The following is a 14,508-nucleotide window of genomic DNA, read 5'->3' on the forward strand; positions in this document are numbered from 1 at the left end:
ACTTGAGCCAATGGGATTTAATTTTCTCTCCTGAAAGTTAAGCCCAGAGACAAACAGGTTAGGGCTGCTTTGGAGGTTCTGCCATGCCATCAGAGGCCCCCATTTCTTCTGTTTCTGTTTTACTATCCTAGGTATGTTTTACAACCTCAAGGTCTCCTCTTGTTCCAAGAGGGCAGCTGCTGCTCTCACCATCACATCAATAACTATCATCAGGAAAGAGGAGGAAGCACCAAGGACAAATGGGTGCGTGGTGGGGTCAGCCCCTTCACAGGAGCTTTCAGGAAGAACCCCACACAGTAACTTTGACTACATGGGAAAAACACTTCTTCTCTGTGGGTCTCCTTTACTCTTACACTGCTACCACACTCAACATATTTGTCACACCAAATGTGTGAGATTTTTTCCCCACACATTGAAACTAAGCAGTTCTCAGCACCAGCTGGGTGTCCTACAATTTAACTCATTTAATACTGTCTACATGGAGACAGCATCAGATTCTAAAGGCCAAGGACTTGGTTCCACAAGACTGACTTGCCACTTCAGACCCTAATTGCAAGTCCAGGTTGTCACCCGTGCTTCTGACCAACTGGCTCTAAATCAGAGCTTCCCATGACCCCCTCCTTACGTTCTATTAATTTTCTAGAGTGGCTCACAGAACTCAGGAAACAAGTTTACTTACTAGATTACTGGTTTATTACAAAGGATATTACTCTGAAACAGCCAGGTGGAAGAGATGCATAAGGCAAGATATGGGGAAAGGGTTTCTGAGCTTCCATGCCCTCTTTGATTACCACTCTCCTAGAACCTCCAAGTGCTTACCAACCCTGAGGGTCTCCAGGCTCCAATCTTCTGAGTTCGTACAAGGGCTTCATTACACAGGCATGATTGATTAAATAATGGGTTAATAAATGAATTTAATGATTAAATCATTAAATCATGGTTGATTGAATCACTGGCCATCAGTGATCGAGTCAGCCTCTCAGTCCCTGTCCCCACCCTCGCTGGGGAGAGGGACTGAAAGTTCCAACCCACACGAAGTTGCAGTTCCCCTCCAACCAGCTCCTATGGGTATGTACCATCCCTAAGTTACCTCACAGCACAGACGCAGGTATGGTTGAAAGGGGTTTGTTATGAATATCAAGACACCTTAGGAAATTTCAAGGATTTGAGGAGCTCTGAAAATCAAATGTCTATTTCTTATTACGGAAATCACAGTATCATATTCACTTGCACTTCATTGGCCAAAACTAAGTCATGTATCTAAAGGAAGGCCTGATAATGTGTGTTTTCAGTTGGGTACATTACTGATAACATGGAATTGAGGTTCTCTTAATAAGGAAGAAGAGAAAATTGAATGCTTGGTAGGCACCAGCAGTCTTCACTATGAGTCAAAAGAGATTATCATGGCTCCCCATTAGTTACCTGAGGCTTTGACCTTCAGATGTGCCCCATTCTTGAAGAGATCATGCTGTTACCCTGTCAAAGTACACTTGAAAAGTCATCTGTCTCTGTTGCAAGTTCTATCTTACATGCTCCCGGACTGCCCTTTGTGACTGACACCATCATCACACTTGGCTCTAAGACTTGAAGAAAGTTGAGGGAAACCAGCTCATCATACATACCCTTACTGCCTCCTCTTTGGAATAACCTTAATATTCAGTGCTAAGTTTAGTTGAGGCTTTATTTTCATTCATGGGTTCTCAGATGCCAAGGAAACACTGTCACATCTCTGTGACATCAACAGAGACCCGGGCTCAAGGATGCTGGCCAGCCAGCCAGCTTACTGGCCATGAGGTTAAGGGTTACAAATAAGGGAGTGTGTCTAAAGGGGATGTGCTATTTTCCCTGCCTGGTGCCAATTCATTCCTTGAGTAGCAGTAGAGTCACCAAGGTCCCAGCCTATTGATTCCTGCCTGAGTAATCACATTCTTTTCCTGGCCCTTGGCCCAGGACTTCCAGGGAGAAGTCAGGGGGCCAAGAAGCAATAGACACTCCTGAAAGGGAGGCTTCTTGAGTGATTAAAATGATGGCATCTGTCAGTGGCCCACAGGCAATAACAGAGGACATAGGTGGGGTGCTCTCTAAGGTGCCTGCCCTGTGTGCTGAGTCATGATGTGGAAGACAGAGAAAAGCTCAAATCAGAAACAGGCAAGAGAAAGGCTGTCATTTGTTTTCCTTCCTTTCCTCTAATTCAAGGGGTTTACTCCTCCAAATTTCTGTTTGAAATAATAAAAACAATTTCAGAATGGTTAATAACTATAGTGTGCTCATCTAACAGTAGCATTTCATTCCTTGAAAATAATTTATGCAAATTAACAAAAAGCAACTTTTCTTTATAAATGTAATATGGTCTAGCTATATTTGTTTAACCATAAGATTTTGGGGGCGGGGGTGGGAAGAAGGGAAAAGAGTAATCCACAAATCTAAATGTGTATCAAGCCTTGTTACAAATCAATGTTTTTCATTATATATTTGTTACTATTTTTCAAGTCCCTTAGATTTTTTGATTAATAAAATACAAATTTGTTTTTAATTATGCTTGAATTTTTAACTGAGAAAATATATTACGGCAAAAAGCAATCATTGGATACTAAAAATAAAATGAGCATTATGTGAGATTATACAAAACTTTGACTATTAAACAGAGGTCCGTATACTTGCACATGTATAGTATAGTTTATTTTATAGTATCAGGGCATTAACATTTCTACCCATTTTCCATTGGGATTGTTTTCTATTGAGTTGGATCTGAAAGTTAGTCTTTCCATCCCTTTCATCTCAAAAAATGTGGAGTAAATGGGTGGACCTTGGCAAAGGTATCTGTAGATGAGAAACAAAATGTTTAAAAGTTGGAAATTCAAAGGAAGTTGATACCTGATTTCTTTAACCTGATGGGTCTGAGTTTTACAAAGGGGTTGCAGAGAAGCATGCTTCATACATTCATGAACTAGTTATTTACCAAGTTATTAACCAAATGTTCCATTTACCTAGGAATTATTTTAGATGCCTAGAATACAAAGGTGAATAAACAAGACAAAAATGCCTATATTCCCAGAGCTTACAATCTTTTTTTATGACTTGGAAGGGGAGAAAAAAAATGCTAACCAAACCTTCCCCATAATATTCCCAGCTAAATCACCACCCTAGTTTGGCAGTACGATGAAGACTTTAGGACCAGAAAATTTTTACATATAACTGAAGGGTTCTATAAACCCATTGCTAAATCTTAGCATGCTGTAGCCTGCTGTTACCTTATCCATTTCTCCCTCAGCAAATAGTAAAACTAACTCTGAACACCTAGAATCACTGTACTTTTTTTTATTAAGGTATCATTGATATACACTCTTATCAAGGTTTCACATGAAAAACAATGTGGTTACTACATTCACCCATATTATCAAGTCCCCCCCACCCCATTGAAGTCACTATCCATCAGTGTAGTAAGATGCCACAGAGTCACTACTTGTCTTCTCTGTGCTACACTGTCTTCCCCATGATCCTCACACACACCATGTGTACTAATCATAACACTCCTCAATCCCCTTCTCCCTCCCTCCCCACCAGCCCTCCCTCACACTTTCCCTTTGGTAACCACTAGTCCCTTCTTGGAGTCTGTGAGTCTGCTGCTGTTTTGTTCCTTCAGTTTTGCTTCATCATTACACTCCACAAATGAGGGAAATCATTTGGTACTTGTCTTCTTGCCTGGTTTATTTCACTGAGCATAATACCCTCTAGCTCCATCCATGTTGTTGCAAATGGTAGGATTTGTTTCTTTCTTATGGCTGAATAATATTCCATTGTGTATATGTACCACCTTTTCTTTATCCATTCATCTACTGATGGACACAGGTTGCTTCCATATTTTGGCTATTGCAAATAGTGCTGTAATAAACATAGGGGTGCATATGTCTTTTTGAATCTGAGAACTTGTTTTATTTGGGTAAATTCCTAGGAGTGGATTTCCTGGGTCAAATGGTATTTCTATTTTTAGTTTTTTGAGGAACCTCCATATTGCTTTCCACAATGGTTGAACTAATTTACGTTTCCACCAGCAATGTAGGAGGGTTCCTCTTTCTCTGCATCCTTGCCAGCATTTGTTGTTCATAGTCTTTTGGATGTTGGCCATCCTTACTGGTGTGAGGTGATATCTCAATGTAGTTTTAATTTGCATTCCCCTCATAATTAACAATGTGGAGCACCTTTTCATGTGCCTATTGGCCATCTGAATTTCTTCTTTGAAGAGCTGTTCATACCCTCAGCCCATTTTTTAATCAGGTTATTTACTTTTTGGGTGTTGAGGTATGTGAGTTCTTTATATATTTTGGATGTTAACCCCTTGTCAGATATGTCATTTACAGATATATTCTTCCATACTGTAGGATACCTTTTTGTTCTGCTGATGGTGTTCTTTGCTGTATAGGAGCTTTTTAGCTTGATGGAGACCCATTTGTTCATTTTTGCTTTTGTTTCCCTTGCCCAAGGAGATGCGTTCAGGAAAAAGTTGCTCATGTTTATATTCAAGATTTTTGCCTATGTTTTCTTCTAATAGTTTGATGGTTTCATGACTTACATTCAGGTCTTTGATCCATTTTGAGTTTACTTTTGTGTATGGGGTTAGACAATAATCCAGTTTCATTCTCTTATATGTAGCTGTCTAGTAGTGCCAACACCAGCTGTTGAAGAGGCTGTCATTTCCCCATTGTATATCCATGGCTCAGTTATTGTATATTAATTGACCATATATGCTTGGGTTTATATCTGGGCTCTCTATTTTGTTCCATTAATCTATGGATCTGTTCTTACACTAGTACCAAATTGTCTTGATTACTGTGGCTTTGTAGTAGAGCTTGAAGTTAGGGAGCATAATTCCCCCTGCTTTGTTCTTCCTTCTCAGGATTGCTTTGGCTATTTGGGGTCTTTTGTGGTTCCATATGAATTTTAGAACTATTTGTTCTAGTTCATTGAAGAATGCTGTTGGTATTTTGATAGGGATTGCATTGAATCTGCAGATTGCTTTAGGCAGGATGACTATTTTGACAATATTAATTCTTACTATCCATGAGCATAGGATGTATTTCCATTTATTGGTATCTTCTTTAATTTCTCTCATGAGTGTGTTGTAGTTTCCAGGGTATAGGTCTTTCACTTCCTTGATAAGGTTTATTCCCAGGTAATTTATTCTTTTTGATGCAATTGTGAATAGAATTGTTTTCCTGAAGAATCACCATAAATTTCATTCCCTCTGACCTCCATGATGACTTTAGATACCATCAAATGAAATATTCATTTCCAGAGGGAACACTGATTTAAGGGGGGGAACTGTTCACCTTATTTCTTATTTCTCAGAAACTCCCTCAGACATTTAATTTTAAAAATGTCTCATAGTGTCTTGTGAGGATGTTGATCAAAGTCATCCAGAGAATACAGTGAACTGGGCAACTATCCTATATTCTACTCCTTGAGGTCCCTGGCAGGAGTTCCAAGAAGCATTTGACGCTCAGATACAAATAAATGCACACTTGACCAAACTGTTAAATAAATGTCAGTATCAGACATCAGCAACAGAAGGAAGAATAACAAAATGGTCATAGAAAATAGGTTTTGTTGCCTGCCCACTGAAATCTCTGCCCTATTGCCAGAGAAAACAGATGTGATTGCTCTTGAGCCTTTCCTTCTTCCTGTCTTTATTCAACAAATACTGGAATGTGCCAGGCCCTGGGCTATGCCTGAGGATACAGGTCAGGAGCCCCAAAACAAAGGTGGGCCTTCCTTAGCTTCACTCCCTGCTATCCTTTCTGGGATGACACTCCTGGCACCCCACTTGGGCCTTCAGGTCACCCTGGGGCACTTGGGAGGCAAGGGACCCAGTAGGAATGTGAAACTCACACTGCCTGCTGTGCTGGGAGTAAGAAAGCCCCAGGAGTCTTGTGTCTGCCCACGTGCATGGCCAGCTCACTTGTAGCTTGCAGGAAGTGTACATCTCAGAGATTTCACAGTTCTTAACACGTGAGGAGACAGCAGCTGGGCTTCTGCTGTGGCAGACCAGCTGCACATGTCTTCTCAGCATCCTCCATGTCTGATCACAGCCCCAAGGTCAGGTCCATTGCAGATATTGCCAGCCCTTTATCACAACTCACCTTTTTGATTTTATAAGGAGTTCTTGGGTGCCCTCTCTGGTTAAGTAAATATAAGATAAGTAGCTACCCATGATTTTGGAAGTAAGCATGTAAAAGAATATTTTGATATGGCAACGAATTGGGACTTGGCTGCTTTTGGTGGAAGACATTAGACAATGTTCCCTGCACTGCACCCTCCATACACATCCCATACGCCTTTTTCAGCATCCATGAGTCTACAAAGGGCAAAGGGGACAAGGAGCTCCCAGGGAAAGAAGGTAAAGCAAAGCATGTTCCTCAGTGTTGTTCTAGAGTTTTCCTGGCACTTACAGAACAGCTCTTCTCAAGGGACAAAAATCTTTGTAGCACGGTGGAAAATGGAAGACATGCAAAGGTCTCTGAAAATACCTGCAGTGCAGCCTCAAATACTCTGAATGAAGTGCTCTCAGGTTGTGGAAAGACCCTAGCAACCTCCCATGCCCCATTCTGTTGGATGACTCCAGGCCCACCTCCCACTCCACCCCCAGCAACCAGGGACCTCCCCTTTATTTTCTGTGGTGCCAGACATGATTTCATGAGGGAAAAAAAAAGAGGTTTGCTTTTTAATATTTTAGAAAGCTTATGGTCTCTTTTATAGCCATTGAATTTGAGGAATATATATACACACATATTCCCTACAAATATACATACAGCACATACATGTATACATACGTAAACATATACAATATTTTGATACATAATAACACATAACAATACATTATTATATATAATAATATATCAGGATATAACAGTCATTCTGAGCCAAAGTGGAATGGTGTATAGGACACAACTGTGGAAGGACACACCTGCATTGCCCCAGCCTGATGCTGGTGAGGAGCTAGGTGGTGTTGAACCGCTGGATGAAGTCTCATGACAAGAAGCAGAGTTGTGGGTCCATAGCAGGCTCCTGGAACTGCTTTTTACTCCTGTCTGATATTTTTTTTTAAGTCAACCTGATTTTAATGGGCAGATTTCCACGTTTTAATTACCCATCACGCACCTGCCCTATTCTGGAAGACTGTAGGAGAACTGTCTTTTGGGTTGCCACCCCCAGTTCCTTTTTGTCATTATGACCATCAAGAAGGTGGGAGTCTTCATGCATCTTTTTTAAGTCTGTCCAGACAGTCCCCTGGAAACTCTTACTTCATCAGGATTGTTCTGGGCATCTGAGGACCTCCTAGAGGGCCAGCACCTATTTCTGCTGACAGTGGTGAGCCTTCTCCTAAGACATGAGCCTGTGTCCCAAGGTGGTCTTTGAGTCTGGGCTTCTCTGACCTTTGCTCATCTGCCAAGGGACCACATTTGAACACCAGGGTGAGTTTAGGTGCTGAAAACTGAGGCCCATAATCATCATAGTCCCAGTTTCATTCTCTTTTAAAAGTATATTTCCAATTGGAGCCCCTGCAAGACTCTGCCAAGGGAGCCCCACCCCCAACCCCCATTAGCCACAGGAGGTGATGGTTCTCTTTGTCTTCACTGTGCAGTCTGGCCTGCAGGCCACCTGCCCTCATTGCCTAAATCCATTTGCCCTTGTGTAAACACAAGGTCAGCCCAATCAATCAACTTCAAGAGGCTCCACTGGAAAGCTACAGACCACTTCTCTTGTGGCAGTGACAAAGCAGAGCCTAATCAGCTCAGATGAGCTTTGTGTCATAGAAAGAGACCGGGCGCTATTGGGCTTAAATTTGAATCTTGGGGGTATAACTTACTTTGGACTAGCTACTAAATATCTCTAGTCCTCGATATTCTCATCTGTGGAATAAAGATTTAAAATAGTCCTACTTCTTAGGGTTCTTTGAAGGTTAAATGAGTGTGTACTACATATTTAGACTATACCTGATACATAATAAGCCATCAATAAATATTTTGGCAAGTGCTGGACTTGACATTGGCTTTGACAAATTCATTCATCCATCTCCTCATTTAAGATGTATTTGTTGAGCACCTATGATATGCTCTTTATTGTGATCAGCCACAAATCAAGGACAGCCACTTTACATAAGTTATAAATACATATATGGATGCTAATGTTTTCTGAAGGTTTTTAAACCCATTAGGCCTGCAAAAAACCTGGAGTTTTCAAATGCTCATTTCCCCTGATTCCTGGATTTAAAACTTATTTCCCTGTTGAGTGGCCAAACCACCATGACCTCTGAGAGCAAATTTTCACTGCCAGCCTTGAAGACTGTTAGGAAATTCATGGCAGGATTTTTAAAATTCCTTTTACAATCAGGTTTTCCAAAATATAGACTTTTGCAAAACATGTGATTTTCTTCTACATTTATATTCCCCTCTATTGAGATAAATACTGTCTAAATGAGATATATAAAATAAATAAGAGGTTAAAATCTATTTGAAAGAGAGATGTGTCTGCATAGAATCACTGCTCAGGTAGCTGGTTTTGGGAGATGGGGAGGTCCCCACCTCAAGCCTTCAAAGGACTCACATGGTTACAAAATCAAGCCTTAGATGGATGTGCCCAGACTTCAAACCCCAGCTTCTATCACTCATCCTGGGTGACCTTAGGCAAGCTGCTGACTCCCTCTATGCTTCTGTTTTCTTTATCTATCAAGATGGGCAGTGAAAACACCTAGCCTGTATGATCATCATGGGGCTAAAATGAACTGATGCATTAAAAATATCAACTACTAAAACTCAGAAGAATAAAAACAGAAGGTGGCCACTGGTCCCTCGGCCCATTTCCCTTATGGGAGTCCTGTGTTCAGCCCAGACAAAGCCAGGCGAACTCTTGGTTCCAACTCTATTCTGTGAGCCAAACTTACACTTTTGAAAATGCAGAAATGGAAGTTCAGATACATAAATTACCCAAGGTCAGGCAAGTGGTTGAGGTAGGTGTGGTGCCATTGAACTATTTAGTATCTAAATTATCATTCCCCTGCCTCAGGATCTAAGTACGTTTTGGGGAGTGAGTGAATGTCTTAGATTCTGTTGAGTCTTCTTTGAAGCAGCACCACTGCTTAGTACACAAAACACGAGCATCTCAATCCTTGCATTTGCAACTGGAGGCAGGATTTTACTAATCTCGTGAAAAGGACTCGCTTGGGGTATGTGTTAAAACTTTGCCATTTCCTAGTTTCTATCCTTAAATTCAGATTCACCAGGCCCAAGGTTTTTAGCCTTTTCAGCCGGGAAACCAAGTGATTCCAGTATCAGAAAGACACTGCCTTGAGTTTGGGAGGAATATTTCTTACCTGCCTGAGACTTGGCTAAATAGAAAGAACTTATGCGTTTTCTTTTAAAGAAACCACAAACCCCCTCATCCCTTGGGCCTGGAGCAGACCCCTCTGCTGGTCAGAGAACACAGCTCCTCTGGGTGACCCAGCCCCCTTCTCCATGGTTTGGCTGGGCTCCTGAGAAAAACCACTTCGATGAGAGGGAGCCCTGGAGCTTCCTGCACTCAGCCCTCACTCGGCTGTGTGTGTGTCGGGGAGAGGGCGTGGTTTGACTTGTGTCCAGGCCACCAAGATGCACAGACAAGCTGGGACTCAGTCTTCAAGGCTAGATTCCATCCCCAACTGGTGCCAACAGTTCACTGTGGTCATAACCCTCTGGATTACTTCAGAGGAAGTCAGTTATCTGCCAGACTTCCTTTGTTCTTTAGGGCTCTATGTTGGCATCACTGCCAAGGATATGTTTTGGCTGGATCTGTTACCCTGGCTTCTGCACATCTCTGGGAAGTTACAAAGAGAGAAACACGGCCCATGATAGAGAAGGGGAGCTGGAGTTTTTGTCTGATTGAACGCAGGACCTTACAAGGGAAATGTGCTCCAGGGATCAGGTGCTCACTGAACAATGACCAGCATCTTCCCAAGACAGCCATGAGTCCCTCAATCTTTTCAGAGATCAGAATGCCAGCTGGAGCAGGGACATGCCAGCCTTCTGGGGATCCCTGGAAACTCCTCTTTGTGCAATTGGAAAAGAGAAAGGGGCAGAGGGCTCCTTGTCTCTATTAAGGAGGGTCAATATACAGTACAATCTGTACTGGCCCTGTTAGGGTTTTGCAGAGGGAGCTGAAACTCAACAGACCACAGCATTCATTGACAGTGAATGGTTATGGAGAATGTGGCTGTTCCCCCAAATACTTGTTCAACATAATCAATCATGTGCAACTCTGCTGTTGTCATATATACTCAGCAAAGTACTGCACATCATTTTAGGTTCAGCTCAAATCCCTCTCCTCTCAGATCCCTCCTCTGACTTCTAGGGGATCCATTAGCTAATGGTGATTATCATGTGGCTTGTTCAGATGTTTTATATATGGTGACATCTTCGCAGTCTCTTCTAGAGAGGAGAAAGTGTTTCATTTTTACATTCATCATGGCAACCAGAATCAAACTTTATATACAGTAGGTGCTCAATAGAAGTTACATTAATAACAGCCTTGTTAGAAGAGAATAAACTCAGTCATGTGGACTATAATATTCAACATTTATTTATTGGCAGAGAGAGAAGTGAAAAAGGAATTAGCCAGATCATTTTACTTGGATTCCTTCTAAGCACAAAGTGAGACACGCACGGAAACAACAGCCTGGTTTAATGGTATGAACTTGACTCTGTGATAACTATCCTTAAAGCCATCCTGGATTTGTTTCCCTACAAAAAAGCGAGATTTTGAACACAGTTCTGTGAAATGTCCCTTTAGAGAGATTTCTCAGCACTAAATAAAAGAGTGACTTATTAACATTGCAAAAGAGGTCTGGCTGTTAGTTTTGGCCAGGGACAAGTCCTGAGCTGGCTCCAGTGGAAGATGGCAGGATGAGATAAACATGGCTATATGGTGTCACTGAAATGGACTTATTTTCATCAGAAGCAAAAGTCAAGTATCCTGAGGGAAATGGGTTGTTTTGCTTTGCTTTGAATTACTACAGCTTTCTAAAATTGATTTTTGCCTGTGTAGGTATGGAATTTTCCAATGGACTCCAACTTCCATGGAGAGAGACTTGGAAACCTGTGCTCCTCTAGGTGCCTGGAAAGAGCAATCAGCGGAGTCGATGGAGCAGTAGATTCGTGATCTGAGCCAGAGGATGACTGGCATGTCCTTTGAAAGGCTATGAGGTCCAGATTCAAGAGTGGTGAATCAAAGTTTGCACCTGGCTTTTGGTAGAATCTATGGATCCAGACCAGAGTACTCAGTGCTTTCTGGGTCTAAATAAATGGTGCGTCAGCTTGCAAAGTAAGAAGAAGTTCCACGAAGAGCAATGAAGGTGCAGAATCTACCAAGGTGCCTCCTTTCCCACCTACCATTGCCCAGCACACACACAGGTCTAATCTATCTCTGTCCAAAACCCAAAGTCACCTTGTGCAAGCAGTCTGGGAACTTCTAATTTTGGAGGGAGAGTTAATGGAGACTCTTCCATCAGTTCTCCCACCCATGTTCACAGAACAGGGACTGTGGGTCTCCAAGTATGGCAGAGCTCGGACTGGTTTTATCAAATCATTCATCAGCAAAGGTGACCCCTGATGCCATCATCAGATGCTGCCTGGTCATTATACCAGGAATGGGTTAACTGAGTGGATTTGGAAACCAGATCACTGGATTCCCATCCTGCTGCTGCCATTCCTCTGTCTACTTGTGCTTCAATTTCTTCCTCTATAGAATGTGCTTACAAACCCTAACCTCATAGGACTTTCTAAAGAATTAAATGAAATATTCCTTGTGAAGTGCTTAATGTGGTAAGAGCTTAAGAAATGTCAACTAATATCATTTCCTGCTTGTTCTTAAAGGAAAGTCTACTTCCTCAGTAATGCAAAGATGGATTCATCTCAGCTGAGCATGATCTTGCCTTTCTATGCTCCTAATTTCCAGTCCTCTCTTTGAGTAATTTGGACTAATATTTTAATTCAAATATAGAAGAAGGGGGATTAGATGCTCACAGTCACTCCCAGGAAGCCAAGGCTTACATAATTCTGATAACAACTTTATACAAACCACTGTGTTAGTTGCTGTGGAAAATACACAATAAGCACTTAATCAATATTTTAATCAAATTATTCCCTAGCTTCAGCAAGAAGGACATTTACCAAAGGTAAACGCAGCACTGTGGATACAAGGGTTATAATAATTACATCACATTTAGTATGATTTACGTGAAAGACTAACAGTGACAGGAATCCATTTATCCTTCAGATTTGTTAAACTATGTGAGTGTGATATATTCAAATTCATGTTAAACTTTTTTACAGTGAATTACACTCTACACAGAAAACACCTGAATCTGAATGAGTGGAAAGTAGAAACTGAAATTTGAATTTGGCTAATGGTAACAAAGTTTTCAGTTTGCCAGACAGCACTTGCACTTATTACATATGTAAATGTCATTTCTCTTAGAGAAGCAGCTGCAAGACAGGGAGAACATAGACCTTAACCCACAAATATGTCTGATCATACCCTGATATATAGGTACACTGAGGTTCAAAGGTATCAAGGGGCTTTCCCAAGAGCTGGGATGAAAGTCTCAGAAAAAAACATTTTAAGTTAGACAGTGTTTTGGAAGTGCTTTGTGGGGAAGAAAATATGAAACAACATTCATGAAACTACAGGCACTTAATAAGTGGCTACACTGCCACATTGGCCATGTTGAACACTGTAGGTGAAGATGTCCCTTGAAGGAATTTGCAGTGTACAGGACACAGGGGTATTGAAGCAGCATGTTCTGGACACAGCAGGGTGCAAACAAGGGAGTGGTCACTTCAAGAAAGGTAAAAGGAGAGGGTTTTCCTCAAGGAACAGATACACAAATTGACTCAAAAAGCTGAGAAGTAGATGTGCGTTAGAAAGACAAGGGAGGAGAAAAGAAAGTCAGGGCAAAGGAGTGGCACGGGCTGGGGAACAGCCCGATCAGACTTGTGTTTCCACATCCTTTGGGGTAACTGCCTGGAGGAAGGATTGGAAGCAGGGATACAAACCACTGGAATAGGCCAGGCTACAGATGGTGACTGCTGGACTGAGGCAGTGAAGTCTTGAGGGTAAAGAGGCAGAGACGACATAAGAGGTGTTAAAGAGGTAGAGTTGATGGAATTTGGTCACTCTTCAAGCTTGGAGGGGAAGGAAAGATGGAGGTGAAGGATGACATCCATGTTTCCAACTTGAGTACTGGGGAGTATGGTGGTGTCATTCACTTAGGAAAGAAACCCAGGGAAGAAGATGATAATATAATTGGCTCAGTGTTGTCCTCTCAGGTGACTTTCTGGGATCTGAGTTGTTATGGATGACTTCTCAGTCCTCACCTTTTGATTTAGGTCACTTCCCTTTCACTCACCTTCCTGGCATGTTAGCTAACAATTAACTACAAGAGAGGAAATACAACATCCCAGCTGTGTTTTTCAAATGATTACCTACCAGTAAAGCACAACGACAATGTGGGCTTCAAGTGGCAGACACAGGTGCATGCTCTTAGCACGGTGCCCATGTAAGTTGTCTTTGTGTATGTGTCAGGGCCTAATAAGCACCTGCTATATTTCTATGCTTGGGTACCGGGACTTAATAAGACCTTGCTGAATGATAGTTATACTGCCTATGAAGCCCAACTGTAGGTGTAGATAATGGAAATCTGCACTAGGGCCTGGGCTCCAGGAGCTCAGGGACATCTTTGCATAGGTTGAAAAGTCTCTGTCAGTCAGCCTGTGGATCCTCATGGTACCCCCACAGCCCTCTACTAAAGGGAGGAGCATCCATTCTGGAGGGTGTAGCTCTTCAGGGAGCATGGCTTGGCCAGTGTTATTGTCTTTGGTGAACACAGCTCTGAGTCGCATGCAGCTTGGGAGAGGAACTTGGGCTGGTTTCTAGCCGCTCACTGGTCCTCTCACACATTCCCCCCTGCTTGATACAACTTCAGCCACTGTGTGAGGCAGTCCTGGGACCTTGGAAAACAGCTCTCAACCTCCTACAGCCTCCACTGGTTCCTTTCTCTTGGTTTTCATGCCTTTGTGTATTCTTGTCTTAGTGTATTCTTTTGTGTATTCTTCACTTCTAATGAAGAGAATACAGCAAAAGTGATGGTATGTCACATCTGAGATGATGTCACATCTGAGATGATGTGACAAGAAGACTGTGACTTCCATCTTGCTTACCCTGATGTATTGTGAACTGCCTTATGGACAGGCCTATGTGGCAAGGAACGCATGGCTCTGTCTGAGAGTCAGCAAGGACTAAAGGCCTGCCAATAGCCATGGAGAGAGCAGAGGAGCAGACCTCCCCCAAGTTGAGCTGTGAGATAATTACAGCCCTCACAGACACCGTGGTGTGGCAGTCTTACAAGAAAGACTTGTTAAGACTTATTGAGCAAAGGCATACAGAAAAGCCACATTCAGAGTCCTGATCCATAAAAAATGT

General features: G+C 42.1%; 1 protein-coding gene across 12 annotated transcripts in view; it reads right to left on the bottom strand.

The window, feature by feature from the left end:
* The window catches only part of SNX18 (sorting nexin 18), a 112,515-nt gene that overhangs the window by 26,409 nt on the left and 71,598 nt on the right, over positions 1-14,508 (bottom strand). Inside the window, exon 1 of one of the 12 annotated variants that reach the window (XR_012131123.1) lies at positions 1,623-1,728. The exons of 10 other annotated variants lie outside the window; for them this stretch is intronic. The gene's annotated coding sequence lies outside the window, so the exon portion shown is untranslated. Of the gene's footprint in view, positions 1-1,422; positions 1,471-1,622; positions 1,729-14,508 lie in introns of those variants that run through there. One more of the 12 variants, XR_012131127.1, reaches the window with a different exon arrangement.

The sequence above is a fragment of the Manis javanica genome, chromosome 1 (genome assembly GCF_040802235.1).
Source record: "Manis javanica isolate MJ-LG chromosome 1, MJ_LKY, whole genome shotgun sequence".
In the NCBI taxonomy this organism is placed as follows: domain Eukaryota; kingdom Metazoa; phylum Chordata; class Mammalia; order Pholidota; family Manidae; genus Manis; species Manis javanica.